This window comes from Mirounga leonina, unplaced genomic scaffold (genome assembly GCF_011800145.1).
Source record: "Mirounga leonina isolate KUSES-001 unplaced genomic scaffold, KU_Mleo_1.0 Mir_115, whole genome shotgun sequence".
Classification (NCBI taxonomy): Eukaryota; Metazoa; Chordata; class Mammalia; order Carnivora; family Phocidae; genus Mirounga; species Mirounga leonina.
In genome coordinates this window covers 7,563,619-7,581,639 of record NW_023270268.1, presented here as the reverse complement: position 1 = coordinate 7,581,639, position 18,021 = coordinate 7,563,619, and the positions used below count along the sequence as shown (strand labels likewise).

General features: G+C 47.5%; 1 long non-coding RNA gene across 1 annotated transcript; it reads left to right on the top strand.

Annotated features, from left to right (window-relative positions):
* Nucleotides 1-4,212: 4,212 nt before the first annotated feature.
* LOC118002088 lies at nt 4,213-9,635 on the top strand. The gene is made up of 4 exons (XR_004676934.1): nt 4,213-4,456; nt 4,851-4,996; nt 6,905-7,100; nt 8,133-9,635. It is a non-coding gene; the product is annotated as an uncharacterized LOC118002088 (long non-coding RNA).
* The last annotated feature ends 8,386 nt before the right edge of the window (nt 9,636-18,021 follow it).

Genomic DNA, 18,021 nt, shown 5'->3' with positions numbered 1-18,021 from the left:
TAATGACACTGGAGCGGGTCCGGACGACTAGGGGGAAGGGTGGGAAGAGGTAGGTGGGTGGGTGGTGAGCACGCTGGCGGCAGCGTGCACCAAGGAGATAGCGGCCTCTCGGTGAGGTCTCGCCCAGCGCCCTGCACACCTTCCGCCACACCTGCCGCCGAGACCCAGGCTCCACCTCTCCTCCCGCCCGGAGTGGGCGGGGCTGGAAGTGGGGCCCGGCCCAGGCGGCGCCCAGAGGGCGGGGGCAGGCGGAGGTGGGGCGCGTTCCCACCCGCCGTCTCCAAGGTGACGATGACGTTACGCGGGCCGCCGGGTTCGGGGCGGTCGGGCCGCTGCAGCGGTTGCCCGGAAACGCCGGGCAGGCGCGCAGCCAGGGGTCGGCTCCGCGCGGCAGACGCTGGACTCCAGTACGCGCCGTCCTGGCCGGCCCTTGCTCGGAGCCTCCCTCCGGGATTCCAGGCGGGTGCGGGTTCCGGTCCTCACCCAAGTCGCGGCCCCACCCGGGACCGACCTGCTGGTCAGGGCGCCTCCTCCCTTCTCGTCACTCCCTGCCACTGCCGCTGTGTCCCGAGTTGGCCACCAGTCCCCATCTTCAGTGGCATCACGCTGCCTCGGGCCATCACCCATTCCCCGCTTTCCTGGGCCACTGCCATAGCCTCCCAAGTGGTCTTCCTTGCTTCCCCCTGTCCTAACAATCTGTCGTGCACCTGGCAGCCAAAGCTCTTGCTGAGAGTTTGCCAGATCAAGTCGCTCTCGTGTAAATCCTCTCCAGTGGCTTCCCAGCTCACTCCGTCTGAAATCTAACTCTTCTCTGCCTTTCAGAATGACTTGTCTTTCTGCCCTCCTCTCCCAACTGTTGCCACCACTCTCATCCTCACACACATCTCCCTAGTTACACTGGCCTTGATCTTTACATAATCTTTACCAAACCAATTCCTGCCTCAGGGCCTTTGCACTTGCTGTATCCTCTGCCTGGAAGTCTCTTCTCTCAGATCTTCAGTGGCTGGGCTCCTTTTCACTCAGATCCCGTTCTAATGTCCCTCCAGAAAGGCCTTTCTTGACCCATTCCCACCCCCCCACCCCCGCCTATCGCCCCTCCTCACCTGCCCCCCATCAAAAGAGGCCTTCCAACGAGTTATCATGGTGTTTCATGTTTTCATGAGACTTCCCACAATATAAAATTATCTTGCTCACGTATTTGCTTATTGTCAGTGTTCTCAATACTATTCCTGTATAGCAAAGCACCTCAAACTTAGTAGTTTAAACAACCATTTTATAACACTCATGAATTCTGTGGGTCATGAATTTGGCCAGAACACAGTGGGGATGGCTTGTCTCTATACCATGATGTATGGGGCCTCAGCTGGGAAGACGTGAAGGCTGAAGTAATTTAACAGCTAGTGTCTGGAAACCTCTGAAAGCCTCATCCACACACGTCTGACAGCTGATGCTGGCTATTGGCTGGGATATCAGCCAGAACACATATGCATGGCCTCTCCACGTGGCCTGGGCTTCCCCATGGCATGGCAGTCTCAGGATGGTTGGACTTCCTACATTTCATCTCAAGGCTCCAAAGGCATGTGTCCCAACTAACAAGGCAGAAGCTGCATTGCCTTGTCTGACCCAGCCTTGGAAATCACACAAAATCACTCCTGCTGCACTTTGTTGGTTACAAATGAGGCACAAGTCTGCCTGGATTGAATGCAAGGAGTATTAGACACCACCTTTTAATGAGGAAGAGGCAAAGTTCTAGAAGAACACGTGGCCGGTTTTGGAGGGTGCCATGTCCACATGGAGTCTTCCCCCACCAGAATATCTCCATGACAAATCACTTGTCGTTTGTTTATTGCTGCATCCCCTGTGCCTGCCAGAATGGTACAAAAGCACTTAGCAGGTGCCTGAGCCATGTTTTAGAGTGAATAAATGAAGGTTTATCTTTCAAGCAGTCATTGTAGCCCAGCTCTTCTCCCCGTAAGTGTATTTCCTGTCCCAGCCCTTGGTTTTAGCCTGGTCTGCTCTGGAGGAAGCCCCATGTTTGCATTGGAAGATGGGAGTCAAGTATAGTTGTTGTTTGTTTCTTTGGCGGGAAGGGTGAGTTACTGGAGACTGAGAAAGCCAACTGAAGTTCTGGAACAGTGTTCTACTGTAAAGGGTGTTGAAAACACAATCTGATTTTTCTCAATTCTAAACTCTGGAAATACCCAGGAGAGGACTGCAGTTTTGTCCTCTGGACCACAGGGAGAAGGAAAGTGACCCAATGGAAAGAGAGCTTTGGAGAGGCGCCTCGGGCAGCAGAGAGGGGGTTGGAATGCCTAGTAGGAGCTATTGCAGAGATCTGGGCAAGAGGTGACTCTGAAGCCACCCACAAGCCTGTTATGGTATGCACATTTTCCCTGCTTTGTTACTGGTGAAGGACTTTCCATTTGATCTTCCCAGAGTCCTGGAACCCGTAGTTTCTCCTCTTTGTTTTGTCCTTTTCCATGAGAATCAGCCCAGGCTTCTCGCTGCTCCACCCCCTCACATCAATCTGCCGGCTTCCCAAATCTCTCTTTGCCTTTCCCCACCCTTCCATCTCCGCTGCGGCTCTGAGACTTAGGATGTCCTACTGCAGCAACAGCCATCGCAGTGTTCTCCCCACCTCCGGTGCCACCTCCAAACTGTCAGTCCTCCAGTCCAGCCAGGCGGCGATTTCCTACCAGCTCTAACACAAAATTCATATTCCTTCAAGTCATTCAAGGCTCTTCGTGTACAGCTGCTACCTGTTTTTACAGCCTTTCTCCAGCCACTCCCCCGCCCCCATAATATTCTGTCCAAGCCGTGTCACACAGCCCTGGTTTTGCCCAGAGCCAGCTTACCCATTGGGCACAGCAGGCAGGGGGCCTGGGGCCCACAATACTTTCAAGGGCCCGTGAAAATGTGGTAACTTCTAATAACATCAGAAGGGAAAAAAAGGAATCTTTAGGGGCGGCTGGGTGGCTCAGCCTTAAGTGTCCGCCTTCCGCTGGGGTCATGGTCCCGGGGTCCTGGGATCGAGCCCTGCATCGGGCTCCCTGCTCCGCAGGAAGCCTGCTTCTCCCTCTCCCACTCCCCCTGCTTGTGTTCCCTCTCTCGCTGTGTCTCTGTCAAATAAATAAATAAATAATTTTTTTAAAAAGGAATTTTTAGGTAGAAGAAATTGTCTCAATACTTAACATTACCATATTCGTCTTTATACCACCACAGTTATAAAATCTATTTTGGAGGAAGACTCAGCTCTGAGGCAACCTCTTCAAGAAAGCAAAAGCCATCAGGAGTGTCCTTCTTTGACCTCTCAATCTTATGCAGTTTTGGAGCTTGGAAAACCCGACTGTAACCTTTTGGCTTCGTGCATCTCTCTCCCGCCGTACTGTTAGTACCTGCAAGTCCATAATCACCTCCACCTGCGTCTTCTCCTTCTTGATACCTGCACCCCACCTGTGGCAGAGCTGCCATGTTAGACGCACATCTAACTTCCCGAAGAAAATTCGGGCCGAGGCTCAGCCTGGGTCCTGGGGAATCGCGCCCTAGTCCCATCCCAGTAGCCATCCGGGCTGGGCTCCGCGGCCCGGGGAGGGGGCGCGCGCGCGCCGGGCTGGCGGCGCCGGGGGCGGGGACTCGCGTGTCCTCGCAACTCCGCCACACGCCCCGGCCAGCTCCACCCGCCCCCGGTCGGAAGGAGGAAGCTGCCCCTGCGGTTCCCTCTCTTCTTCCCCAAAAGCTCCGCACTCCTCCTTCCGTCGCACCCCCCTCCTCCCGCCTCCCCCGTTTAGGTTTCTTACGAAAAAGTGCCGCTGAGAATTCCCAGAAGGTCCCGGATGTGAAGTCACTGGCGTGAGGTCACCGAGACTGGTTCCAGGAATCAGAAACTTGGGGGGCGGGGGAGGAAAGCGCGGAAAACCAGGGAGCGAGTGGAGCCATTGGCGCAGTCTGCGCGGCGCCCGGCCGGGGGCGGGGGGCAGGGTCGCACGCTTGGCCCCAGCAGACCCCCGGGGACGTTCCCCGGGAAGAGGGCTTCGCTTCTCCCACCCCGTAGAATTGCCGGTTAGACACCAACATACCGATCTGTGTTAACCAAGATCGAAAAGTCTGATACTGCGTGATAGAGGTGGGGAAACAGGAGCGATACCCACTGCTGGGGGGAGGGGGGAAGGGGGCGGGGCGGACAGGAACGGGCTGGGCCTTCCAGGTTGGAGAACAACTCGGCAATATAATCAGAATTTCAAAGGAACCTACCCTTTAACCTAACCCCTACGCACGTAGGGAGCTGTCCTGCGGACGGGACTGCAAGGATAAATTCCTTAGGTGGCTCGTGGCAGCACTGTTTGCTGATAGACCAGACGTGACTGGGAAAGAGTAAGAGTACCAGCACCTACAAGCATGAAGTTACCATTTACCAGGGTGGGGAAGACTGCGAGGAGCCGGCCTTTCAGCCAGCGGGGTGAGGGATCAGTAGTCTGAGCTACTTACGTGGGTCAGGAGTTCAGGGGTGATAGAAATCTCAGAATTATTCGGAATTTGTAGCACAGATGTTTCCAGACGGAAACAGCTGGTGCACTTGGATTGAGAAATTTGAGGAGGGTTTAATGAAAGGGCCTTTCACAGAGGGTAGCAGGGTGCAGAGAAACCACTAGGACAAAGTAGGACTACCCCCCCCCCCCCCAAGCTAGTAGCGATGGGGACTTGACCATCCATAGTTCTGTTGCGGGAAGGGTGAGGGTTGCCGGTACTTGGGGACAGACAGAGAGTGAAGTGGAGAGGACAATATCCAAACTTGTGTGATTTCCTCCAAGGAAAGGGGACTTATTTTTGAGATCCAAGTTTGGATGTTGCAGGCTGACAGGAGTGGAGCGCTTCGGCAGAGGAGTGTAGCTCGTCCCTGGCAACCCTACATGGAAAACAGACATCCTGACCTCACTCTCCTCCCCCTGAACTCCTGTCTGTCTTGGCCAGCGGTCAAACCCCATGGAAAGCCAGAAAGGTCAGTCCCCGGGCGCAGAGCTGGGAGGAGAAGGGTGGAGAGTGGGTCTGGGGCAGCAAGTGGAAGAATGAGAGAACCCAGCTCAGGTGAGGGTGCTCTGCAAGGCGGGGGGGCTGGAGAAGGTGCTGCTTAGGGAGTGAATGTAGGTAGAAAAGAGGCAAAGGTCGCTGCCCTGGAGCCCTCTGATATTTAGAGATTGAGAAATAAAATAGACCCATGAAAGGATCTTCCAAAGCTGCATTGATTGAGACGCGAGAACAAGGAGAGCCATGCCCATGTTCAAGGCCTAGTGGCACCACTGTGTGGAGTAGGAGAGAAGGAGGGAGGGAGGGAGGGAGAGCAGAAGGGCTGGGATATATGCTCCCAACAGGTCAAGCAGGATGAGGGATATATATGTCTGTGGGGGGGGGTGTGTGTATCATGTACATAGACTGCTTCTAGAAAAAGACAAAAAGAAAAAGCCCTAGTAATAGTGCCTCTAGCAGAGACTGAGGGTAGACAGAATGAGGCCCAACTTTTTATTTTCTTTCATTTTGGGTATTTCTTAAAAAAAGGTTTTTAGTTTTTATTTATTTTTATTTTTTTTTTAAGATTTTATTTTCTTTATTTGACTGTGAGAGCACAAGCAGGGAGGAGCCGGATGTGGATGTGGGGGCTCCATCCCAGGACCCTGGGATCATGACCTGAGCCAAAGGCAGACACTTAACTGACTGAGCCACCCAGGAGCCCCCCATTTTGGATATTTTTAACAAAGTACATGTGTGAATTTTATCAAATGGAAGAAAAAATTGTTTGTTCATTTTTTTAAAGATTCTCCCATGGCAGGAGAGAGACAATTTTATAGAAAGAGCAGATCCATAGTTTTTCCTAATAAACTGGAAGACAGTCTTGGGGTAGCACTGGGACTTGAAGAGAACCCACTGGAGCCTGGGAGGGGCGGGGCTGAGGAGAGTGTTGCTGGAAGGATCTCCTCCCTGTGTCAGTCCAGCCACCGCCTTTAGGAGCAGTGACCTCGGAAATCTGGTTTAAACTATGTTCTGTTTGCACTGTGATCCCCTCAGTGACTTGCCCTACCCCCACTCTGCACAATCCAAGACTTCAGGAAAACTTAATTCTTCACATTTCAGTAACTTTTTAATAATTGTACATGTCATGCTTTAAGTATTTTCAATCTTGTATATTAAAAAAATAAATAAATTCCCTTCCTTGGAAGAAATCACACCAGTTGGATGTAGTCATCTTGGAAGAGAGTGATTCCTCATAATTCTCTCTCTGCTGAAGCTGTGCTTGGACAAGGTATTTCTTCCCTGCTGAGCACAGAATCCTTTGGATTAGAAGCATTTTTTTTTTCCTTCTAGTTAAGAATCAGCTCCAAGTGGATATTACTTCAGGATTGTGCACTGATTCTTATCCCTATCGCAGATCCTGGGGACAGGGACCCAGCCTGAGGAGCCTCAAGGCCAACTTCAGGAAACTTCTAACACCTGGAGGGATGGCTATGGGAGGGAGGCTGGTGGAGGTAGCATTGGGAAGCCCATGTCCCCTCCTTTTCCTGGAGCTGCCTCCTTGGGCTGGGAGGGGGTACTCCTAGTCTAATAGACTTGAGACTTTTTGGACTCGGGGTTTCCCCAAAGGGGAGGAGCAGAAGTAGGAAGGGAGACGCCAGCCCATCTCCCCTCCTGGGCACTGGCTGGGACATGCTAAGTCTGGGCTCCACTTCCCTCTCCATCTGCCACTCCTAGAATAACTGCAATTTCTCAATATGCCCTATGCCTTTGAGTCTCTCGGTCTCTGTCCTGCTGAAAAGAAAATTCCAGAGACCTTGTCTGTGTTACATGACACTAATGATCAGTGACTACAATAGTGTCTGGCACAGTTTGGTAAACGGCATGCACGAATGCCCCAAAGGACTTTTCCACAGCTCTACCTACATTTCAAGAAGACTCCCCTGACCAGTGCTCACTACAGTCCCTGGCATCTCAGGACACGGTTCCTGGTGTTGGCGGCCTCCACCCAGTGGTGCACCGGAGCTGGCCCAAACCTCCTGGAGAGCTGCCTGGAGTGCTGCCTGGAGTGTGCCCATCTCTTCCCAACTTCTCTTGAGGTGCTGTTACCTTGAAATCAGCCATGGTGGGAGAATTTACACTGTGGAAATTAACAAACACTGCAGGTCTTGATTCCCTGGCCCCCCCGCCCCCCAACTCCCACCCCTCACTGGTTGGTGAACATTTACCAGCACACTACTGCCTTGGGGGTTGGTTCTGCCACTTATAAGCTCTATGATTACGGTAAGTCATGTGATCACTCCGAGCTTCACTCCTCCACAATATGGAGATTCCCATAGTATCTACCCAATAGGATGGTCTGGAGGATTCAATGTGAATATAACTCTGTAATGTGTTTAGCACAATGTTTGGCTTCTAGTAAATGTACAATACAGTTTAGTACAGACCCAGTTATCTATTGCTGCATAACAAACCACCCTCAAGATTTGGTGGCTTAATACGCATTTATTTTGCTCATGAATCTGTAAGATGGCAGGGACTTAGTAAAGATGGCCCATAACTGGAGAGGCACAAAGGCTGGGATCATCTGAAGCCATGTCCACTTCTATATGTAGTATTTAAAGCTGGCTGTCAGGAGCCTTAGCTGGAGCCGATCAGAACACCCACGTATGGTTTCTCAAGTAATCCAGGCTTCCTTGGAGTCCCGTGACTGGGTTTTCAAGGGTGAGGGTCCCAGGAAACAGCCAGGCAGTAGCTATATCCCTTTTTCTAACTTACCTTGGAAATCACACAGTATCACTTCCTCCACCTTGTAGTCATGAGAAGCAAGTCACCAAGGCGGACCCATACTTAAGGGGAGAGGAATTAGATTCCCCCTTTGGATAAGAAGAGTGTGAAAGAACTTATGGACATGTTTTTAAACCATCACAACTGTTACTATTGTGGTCCTTAGGATACTCTAGCTTCTCATAAGTGAATTATCCCACTTCTTAGCCTATGAGCTCTCTGTGGGAGGGCAGGGATCCATTGGATTCATTAAGATCCCTCTCCCTCACTGCTCCCCAAGTGAACCTAGGTCCCTGTTTGCTACAGAGTTAGTAAATGTTATAGAAGTGAATTTCTTCTTGCAGGGGCTGACCCTGGACATTTGTGCTGCACTGGATGACACCCCTGTTGGTCCCATAGAAACCAAGGTGAAGGACCTGGAAAGGGCACAGCCAGGAGGGCAGGTGGTCTTACCAGCCGAACCATGACCCCAACAGCTTCTATTCATCCTGGGGTTGTGGGTGACCATGAGGGTAAGTTTGTGGCTTAAAGAGACTCCCTCGCAAGCCTGCTGTGAAGATGGAATGGCGAATCACTGTCTGAGAGTCAGATCATGGGCTCATGATATAATTTCTGCCTTGGTCTTAGATGTCCCAGTCTGTCAAATGGAAATAAGAAAAGGTCTGTGGGTTGGGCACTGGGAATAGATCATATTATTTAGAAAGCTGGGCGAGAAGCCAGTTTCTTCTTCTGGAAATGGTTGACAGGGTCGCAACAGGGGGGAAAAAAACAGAGAAAAATGTTTCCCCTTCTGCTGTGGACATGAATCCATCCCACAGTATCTTTGAGATCCACAGAGCTGGGATCCCAGAGAGACGCATGTATGTGTATGTATGGGATATTTGGGGAGGACTTCTTCAGGAAAGACCCAGGAAAGAAAGACCCAGAAAAACCTCCATTTCAGTGGTGGGGGCCAGGAAGCAGGAACTGGACCACAAGCTGGGAGGGGCTCGGGAATGTGGAGGTGCAGAGCGGTCAGGCCCAGCCCCTCAGCCGCCCCATCCCTTATTCCTCAAGGTCCCTGTGTGTCACATCAGGAGTTCGGGTCAGACCCTCTAATGCAGCCCCTAAAGGCCTCCAGGCCTCCTCCTGCACTGGTTCCATCACAGGGGACTGGGCCTGCCTGTGACTACAGAATGACCCTCGGCTCTGGGCCTCAGGCATTTGTAAAATCAGCAGAGTCGTCTAGAGAAGCCCTTCCTAAAGTGGGGCTCATGAGTCTCATGGCCAGCAGGGAATTTGAGAGAAAAAAAACGACCTTGGGCTCATTTCCCCGAGAAGCGGACCCTGAGACAAAGATGTGAGTAGAAGTGTTTCACTTGGGAAGTGATCCCATGAAGGACAATGGAGAGACCAGGAGGTAGGGAAGGGAAGGAAACCACCACACGGTGTGTTGATGCGTGTTTGCTGCTGTGGGCAACTGAGGCTCAGCCCCACTGGGGCCTCTGGGATGCTGTGTGCAACGTGCCTCGGAGAGCCCCACCCTAGTCCGCTCGGGTAAAGGGCTGCATCTGGGGCGTTAGCTCCCTGGCACTCCCAGCCTGCCCTGCGTGCCAGTTGAGCACCATCCTGTGACCAGAGAAATACCCCAGGTTCAGCATCGCATGTGTTTGCAGTGAGACGCCGTGAGCACGTGTGGGAATTGGGAGTGCCACCGGACACGAGGAGGGTGTGGCAGAGTCTGCCACACTGACAAGCAATTTTGTTTATGTACATTTCATCAGTGTGAGATAAGTGGGGCGCCTGGGTAGCTCAGTCGGTTAAGCGGTTGCCTCTTGATTTCGGTTCAGGTCACGATCTCAGCTTCCTGAGATTGAGCCTTGCATCATGCTCCACACTCAGCAGGGAGTCTGCTCGAGATTCTCTCCCTCTCCTTCTGCCCCTCCACCCTTCATTCAAATAAATAAATAAATCTTTTTTTTTTCCCCCGGCCCCTAAATAAATCTTTTTAAAAAATGTGAGGTAAGTGATGATTTCCGTACAAATCCATTACCTTGCAACGATCATCACTGTTTGGTCGGTGCCCCTGTGCCACCAGAACTTATTTGGCCAGTTCGATTCAGCTCATATTTAGTAAAGAGAGTGACATTAACTGTAGTTCAACTTGCTAAGATTTTTTTTTTTTTAAGATTTTATTTATTTGACAGAGAGAGAGACAGCAAGAGAAGGAACACAAGCAGGGGGAGTGGGAGAGGGAGAAGCAGGCTTCCCGCCGAGCAGGGAGCCCGATGCGGGGCTTGATTCCAGGACCCTGGGATCATGACCTGAGCCGAAGGCAGACGCTTAACCATCTGAGCCACCCAGGAGCCCCTGCTAAGATATTTTCAACCACATTCATGTTATTGTTTACATTCGTCATATTTCCATTTTGTTGTTAACTACGCTATGGTAGTGGGACCCCAAATCATAAAGGTGAAACAGTAGTTCAAAAGAGGTTTGTTAAAGCAAAAAAGGAGTATTGGAAATAGTAACAAAACTGTGCAACATCAAATGCGATCATATATACCAGGGTAGATGAGTGTGTAGAAGAAGATGATTTTACATAAGTGGAAAAAAAAGTGTGAATCAGAAAGACAGATGTGGGAATGGATATCTGAAAGTAGGATTTTGTTAGCTGGTAATGCATTTCCTCTTCCCTGAGGCATTGTCTATTATGAAACTTTGTCAAATAGTGGCACGAGGCCCACTGAGACATTTGCATCATCTTCACATCAGGCCCTGCAAGCTAGGTAGAAAACCAATCAAATCCTTCCAGAATATGGGTGAAATAATCATGTCTGTGTGATAATGATGCATTTTGCCACTAAAGACAGAGAAAAGATCAAAACCAGAGAAGCACCATTAAAGTTATCTAACTTAAAGCGAAAACCAACACACGATTCAAACCGTGGCTTATAAATTAAATCGTAGGCTACTGGAGAAAAGCAGAGCAAGCTTTGGGCAAAATTACTTAATCAAACAACACTTTCGGATGTCACATAAAATCAATAGCACATAGTGTGAAAGAGCAATTTCTGTCCTGAGTAAGTGCTGGCAGACAATTGGCTTTATTGTTGAATAAAACCACTTGTGGTAAGCCTTGTTCATTGTTGATCCAGAATTTATTCCATCCCTTCTTTTCCTGATAACAGATTCCTGATTTTGATCCATGCACCAACATCTCCAATCTCAGGCAGTTAATTACAAGTAGTCTAAATCCATCACGACCAGCCCATTTCCCACTTTCCCAATCTCCCTGGCTGCTATAAGAGACCATAAAATCAGTTCTGGCCAATGAAATATGCTTTGAAGTCTGCTGAGGGTATAGCTATGAAAGTTGTTGTTTTTGTTTTGAATCAAATGGGCATACATGCTGGTACCCCTTTTCCCCGTTTTCCTAACTTAACTGTGGTCATGATGCCTGGTGCTGGGCCGTCATCTTGCAGATATGAAGCAACCAGCACAAGGTAAAGGCTGAGAAAATTCTAGAGACATCAGCACTGACATTACTGAATGTCAGTGGCTGCCTACATCCAGCCTTCCTGTTACAGTACAGAAGTAAACCCCTCTATGTTTAAAGCCACTGTAACTTGGATTCTTTGGTACTGGTAATCGAAAGCATTCCTAATGGGTGTACCCCTGATGTATCAGCTCTCCACATATTTTCAGAAAAACATGAGGGAAGCCTAAGCGATGACTCTTTGTTCTATTTATCACTAAATTTCTTGTAAGATGAAATGAATGAGCTTCTGGCTTCCAGCTGGGGTCAGCTATGGGGACCCAGCAGGAAAAGGAGAGGGAAGAGAGTGAAAATGGGCATTTAGCCCCTTGGTTCCCTGCCTGTGAGTCTTCCTGTGTTGGATATGGTTCTTCAGCAGGGAGGGTGGGGGGCACTGGGCCTCCCAAGGTAGCCAGCCTCCTCTGCTCAGTTCTCTCCTTTCTGGTGACCATCCCCTTTCCCTTCAGGCCTGTTGATGGTAACAGCTCTGCTGTGCCATCCAGCTATTGCAACATCCCCCGAGGGAGGTGCTCCTACACCTACATGTTTGTAAATAGTCCTTGTAAACAAGCTTTCCTAAAATCATCCTCTTCTGAGTGCACTTTTATCTGTTGGTATGCTGACTGATCTACCAGCATCAGTTCACAGATTTAAAAGAAAACACACACATACACACACACACACACACCCCTTGCATCAGAACACCAACACACACCACTGTATTCACAAAGACCAGCTGTCAGGCAACAATCTGGCTCCTGATCTCGGTATGTGTGAAAACAAGTAGCAAGAAGAGTCAATGCACTCAATTCATGGCCTCTCTGACTACGTCTCTTCAGATACTGTGCAGAGAAATGGACAGCAAGTACAAGACACTGTTGAACAAAGTACGCTGGCTGGTGGGGAAAGATCTTCACGTGAGGCTCTGAAATAAGACACGACGTACAGCCTGTCTCTGTGGCACCAGCAGCGCTCGGCTGTCCGTGACTAGCTCAAGCAGCAGCTCAGCCGCATGCTCAATGCCTTGATTACCCTGAACCTTTGGCTTCAGGGTGAGACTACAACCATTTTTCATGTCGAGGCTAAGATACCAAAAATTTGAAGACAGAACTGTGGTGTCAAGGCTCAGCCTTTGAGAAAATGACTCTTTGCCTTACATTTGAAGATTTTCTTCTCTTGGCAGAGAAATAAATCAATATACAGGCAACCACTAGAAAAATCAGAAACAGACTGTAAACTTTCAAATCATCAGACAAAAATACAAACACATGTGCGCACACACATGCATATCAAAGAAGACAAAAAAATACACATGGTAAAACAGAAAACAGAGGAAGTATTAAAATGGAAAACATAACAGAGATAAGATGACAGAATTAAAACTAATATATCAGTTATATCAACAAATGTAAGTAGATAAGCCCATCCTTATAATAGAAAAAAGACTCTCACGTTGAATTGTAAAATGATCTCCTATTGTATGTTGCATAGAAGAGATGTATCTTTACCAAAATAACTTAGGAAAATTAAAAATTTAATATAAACCAAGTTATACAAGAAAATACTGGGCTTAGGCTTCAGTTACCATCAGCCAGGGTTAAATTAAAAATGAAACTGTTAAATGAGGCGCAAGGAAGCTGAACGGTAGAGAGAGCAGTACCCACATTAAGAATCTAGTTTTTAGAAATCTCTATGCACCTCTATAATAAATCTCTATAGCTTCAAAGTCAAGAATAAGATATGACAGTTCAGAATAACAATATACAGATAATGCAGGTAGAAATTGGATCAAGCACAAGAGGACATTTAAATCGACCCCATCAGCTCATGACCTATCAAGAAAACAAATGGTAAGAGGGAACGTGGAGAATCTGAACGGTAATTAAATATGATTGAACTTGAGAGGCAAAAAACCCCCAGAACCTCAAAATATTAGCAAATACAAATCAACAATATCTCAAAAGAATCATCCATCATATCCAAGTAAGTTCGTCCTAGTAATGCAAATGGTTCAATAATATTAGGGAATCTCTAATAAAATAGAACATATTAACAGATCAAAGGAGAACTATATAATATCTTAATAGATGCCAAAAAGACATTTGACAAATATCCCACAACCATCCTTGCTTAAAACAACCAAACCTTAACAGACTAGCAAAATTATGTATAAATGCACAACTGTTAGAGACAATAAGAAAATTCAGTATAGAGACACCTGGGTAGCTCAGTCGGTTAAACATCAGCCTTCAGCTCAGGTCATGATCCCAGGATCCTGGGGTCAAACCTCACATCGGGCTCCTTGCTCAGCAGGGAGCCTGCTTCTCCCTCTGCCTGCTGCTCCCCCTGCTTGTGCTCTCTCTCTCTCTGACAAAAAAAAATAAATAAAATCTTAAAAAAAAAAAAGGAGGGAATTTGGATAATGGCACTTTCCAAGGTTAATATGCAAAACATCCTTTACATTAAAAAAATACAACTTGTCAGAAAATATAATAAGAAGAAATTGCAGTTACAATAAAAGAGATAAAATATTTAGAAAAATATTTTAAAGACATCTAAGGGCCTTTATAAAGATAATATTAAAATTAGAGAGGGAAATTTCTATCCTGTGCTTTTGAATAGAAAGAACTCAATATTATAAAAATGTCAGTGCTCCATTAATCTATGAATTCAATGTGTTTTTTGGTTTGTTCGTTTTTTTTTTTTTTTGGTCAATGTGATTCACTGTATTTTTGTCTGTTTGTTTGTCAGGTGGGGAACTTGTCCAAAAAATGACATGAAGCTCAAAAAGGCAAATGAGCCAGGAATGTCCTGGAAAAGAAAAGTAATACGGTGGGGCTAGACCTATCAGATGACAAAACACATTATGAAATTTTATAATTTGTAAAGCAATTTGGTACCCAGAGATGAAACAGACAACCCAGTGGACCAGAATAGAAAACCAGATATTTTATCTGTTTAAGGTAACATTTAAATTAGGAGAAAAAGGTGGCTGAAAAATTAGCTAATTATTTGGGGAAAAAATAAAGTGGGCACACTATTCCATTCCTTAAGTCAAAATAAATTCCAAATGGATAAAGGATTTACATATTAAAAATAGACCATAAATCTCTAGAGAAAAGAATAGGTGAATTTATAATAATAAGATAATAATGGAACACACTAAACTCAGGATCCCTAAATACTTAAGAAATTTTGATCCCTAAATACTTAAAAATTTAAAACTGTGTAAAATATACTATAAACCAAGGTAGAAAACAAAGCGGGAATGAGTGCATCATGCGTGACAGACAGAAGGGCTCATCTCCTTAATCTTCAAAGATTTAGCCCTATATGAAATATGTAAAGAACATAAACCAGCAGTTTGGAGAGAAATCAAGTGGCTTAAAAAAGTCTCAACTTCACTCATAACTAGAGAAATGCCAACGAAAACACTAAGGCATCTTCTTTGTTTCTCCTGTCAGACCTGCAGAGATCAGTACGTGTGATCACACCCAGTGCCAGGGAGAGAGTTGGGAAACAGGCTTGCTTAGATACCCTGGAGAGTGAAATTGGGGCAACTTTTAGGGAGGGCGATTTGGCAGTATCTATCAAAATCCTTTGACCCAGAACTCACTGCTCAGATTTTTAATCCACAGATCTCCATTCAAAAGTCTTCCAGGTTAGACAAACGAGAGTGTTCAAGACCTGTACTTGAAGACAATCCCCTTTCTTGGGTTTTGCTTCCCAAGGCCTTAGCTCAGTGGGGCCCAAGCCCCTTCGCAAATCCGAATCCACTGGAGGGCTGGTGGAAGACACGTTGCCGGGGCCCCACGGCCGGAGTTCTTGACTTAGTGGGTCTGGGGAGAACCCAAGAATCTGCATTTCTAACAAGTTCTCCAGTGATGCTGAGGCTGCTGGTCTGGGAGCCACCCCTTTAGTTTATTGTGGGGACTAGGGTGGGTAGGAGGGAGGGGGGCCTGGAGGGGTGAGTTCCTTTGAGGGGAGGAGGATGAGGCAAGATGGAGATGAGAAGGACTCCTCAACACAGGACTGGGGAGAGGAGGAGGTGATGGAGGGGGCTGCCCAGAGAGAGACCTTTGATCCGCCTAAGGAGACAGGACTTTAGTCCCCGTTCCCAGCCTTACTAAAGACTCCTCCCCCACCTCAACTCTGCTGTTCCTGAGACAGCAGCTATTCTCCGTGAATCCATAGGCTTGGGTAAGGAGCATATTAGCCGTGAGCAGACAACATGGACTGAAAATCAGAGAGCCAGGCTACCTGGGATAGGGAAAGGCGCTCCCCGTTCCTCAGATAAGCCTCGGAGGTGGTGGGTTTGGGGTGGCATTCTGGAGAGTATCCCAGCTGGGGGAGGTAGAAGTTCTCCAGTGGACTCAGCTGCTTTGATTTGATGTTGAAAAATAACACCTTTTCAAAATATGGTGCTGGGAAAACTGGATATTCCCATGCAAAAGGGTGAAGTTAGACTCTGACCTTACACCATATATAAAAACAATCTCTAAACAGATGGAAGACCTGAGCACAAGAGCGAAAACTGTAAAACTCGTAGGTGCAAAATAACATGAAGCCCCTTGCACCTAAGAATCACGGTGGAATAAAATTCTTACCATCTCAGAAATCTAAACAATTGAACCTGACCTGTGAGACCCAGGTAGGAGGTAGATTGACTTCCTGGTGGAAGGCTGAGACACCTCATCCCTGCCCCAATCACAGCACTCTGATTGCCACGCCCTCCCTCCCTGCTCCTTTTAGCGAGGTGAAACTTACAAACAGGAAGGTGAACAAATCTGAAGCGGAGAACTTGAATTTTTACCTAAGTATGTACCTGTCCAACCACTGCCCAGATCAAGACACATAACATCTACAGCATCCCAGAAGGCTCTGTTATTGCTCTTCCCCATTAATGCCCCCCAAAGTAATGTTATCTATCTAGTTCCACTGTTTAAACTTCATATAAATAAGTGGAATTACAGTTATTGCTCTTTTGTGCTTGCCTTCTTTTAGTCAATTTAATGTTTTTTTAAAGACTTTATTTATTTATTTATTTATTTATTTGAGAGGGAGAGACTGGGCGAGAGAGTGCGTGCGCCTGTGCCCACGAGTGGGGGGAGGGTCAGAGAGAGGGGCAGAAGGAGAGGCAGACTCTCTGCCAAGCAGGGAGCCCAATGCGGGGCTCCATCCCTGGGGCTTTCGACCCCAGGACCCTGAGATCGGGACCTGAGTGGAAGGCAGACGCTTAACCAACTGAGCCACCCAGGGCCCCTAGTTAATATAATGGTTTAAAGATTCACCCTGGGGGCGCCTGGGTGGCTCAGTTGGTTAAGCATCTGCCTTTGGCTCAGGTCATGATCCCAGAATCCTGGGATCGAGCCCCACATTGGGCTCCCTGCTCAGCAGGAAGCCTGCTTCTCCCTCTCCTGCTCACCCTGCTTGTGCTCTCTGTCAAATAAATAAATCCTTTAATTAAAAAAATAATAATAAAGATTCACCCTGTCCTGGCATGGGTTGAGCATTTGTTCTTTTTCATTGCTGTGTAACATTCTATTGCAAGATAAATCACAGTTTGTTTCCATTGGACATCTGGGTTGTTTCCAATTCTAGGTTGTCATGAATAAAGCTGCTATACAATTTTTCTGAGTGTCTTTTGGTGGGCATAAGCACTTTGTTTCCCTCTTGGGAATTCACTGAGAAATAGAATTAGATGATCACAGAGCTTACCTATGTTCAGCTTACTAGGTACTGCCACATTATTTTCCAAAGTGATTGCATGAATTCACCCACCAAAACTGCATGATAGATCTGGTTAATTCTCAATCTTCCCACATTTGGCATTACTCTTTTTAATTTTAGTTTTTCAGATGGGATCATTCCTTTTTAAGTTTGAAAAATATTTATTTAAAACTAGTAATAATTGTTTTATTTACCTAAAATGGGTGGTCCAGGGATGCTGAATGTTTGAGAAATTTTCTGGACCCTTGTAAGTATTCAGAAATTCCCTGAGGATGTGTGGGTGTGTTTCTGCCTATGTATGTGCCATAGTCACAGATGGATGCTGCTCCAGACCCCACCCTCCTTGCCTTGGAACAGACCCTTCATTTCCCCATGAACAGGAAGAGCTTAGTTGGGATCCCAGAGGGAGAGGTTTCCCATCACCAACAACATCTGGGGAACATCTGGTGAGCCCATCCCAGGACAGGGAGACACTTTGCTAGAGAAAACACATCACTTATTTGATTATTTTTATTCTCCTATATTTTCTCTTATGGTCTCCTTCCCTTCCTGCCCCCAAACCCCATCACCCATTGGGCTCCCTGCTCTAAGCCCCCACTCCAGCCCTTGCCAACTCCCTGCCCTGGTTTCTGTCCCATCTAGATTCTCCAGTACACTCCCCAGCAGAATGCAAACCTAGGCAGCCTGAGACACCATTAACTCCAACGCTCAACTCTGCCCAGGCAGCATCTTCTAGAAAGTAACTCAAGGAATGTTGAAGCTGGTGGGGTTCTCCAGTCCAATGCCTCCATTTTACAAGTTGGAAGACTGAAGTCGAGAGAGAGAGAGAGAGAGAAGAGACAACTAGAACTCCATTCCACTGGACATCACAGAAACTCCCTTCTCCTGTGGACCTGACCAGAGGATCTGAGGCAGGAAGGAGGCAGCAGTGGAAGAAAGGATTCCTTAGAACCAAAAAGGTCTGCAACCAGCAGCTACAGGGAGGA